This window comes from Penaeus monodon, chromosome 19 (genome assembly GCF_015228065.2).
Source record: "Penaeus monodon isolate SGIC_2016 chromosome 19, NSTDA_Pmon_1, whole genome shotgun sequence".
Taxonomy (NCBI): domain Eukaryota; kingdom Metazoa; phylum Arthropoda; class Malacostraca; order Decapoda; family Penaeidae; genus Penaeus; species Penaeus monodon.
In genome coordinates this window covers 10996311-10996721 of record NC_051404.1, presented here as the reverse complement: position 1 = coordinate 10996721, position 411 = coordinate 10996311, and the positions used below count along the sequence as shown (strand labels likewise).

At 46.0% G+C, this 411-nt stretch overlaps 1 long non-coding RNA gene across 1 annotated transcript in view; it reads left to right on the top strand.

Annotated features, from left to right (window-relative positions):
* LOC119585450 overlaps positions 1-411 on the top strand; it is a 13246-nt gene that overhangs the window by 353 nt on the left and 12482 nt on the right. The window lies entirely within an intron of this gene.

Here is a 411-nt window from a genome sequence, read left to right as displayed (position 1 = left end):
AGGAGGGGGAGGGGCTTTCCTTCCTCGTCTTTCCTTTTTCTGTTTCTTTCTTTATTTATTTATTTATTTTCTACCTCTTCTTTGCATTTAGTGTTTTTTTTTTTTTTGCGTCCTCTTCCCCCCTTTTTAATGGCTATGTAAATTTTGTCTCCTTCGTCACGGGGGAGAAAATGGTAAAATACGCGTGACTATAGTGTCGTGGTGTTCCTTTAGTTCGTGCGTATGTTGTGTGAATATTATTGGAGTGAACCGCGTGGGTAATGGGAGGGGCGGGGGGGGGGGAGTCGTTAAATCCTTCGTAGTGCGAGTTTGTCGTCGACGCTCCAAATTGCAGGTTGCACACTCTCCTCCATGACCCCTTGGATTTTCAAGCCTGCCGTAGGTCATGGCCGCTCCTTCGTGTAATCCTTC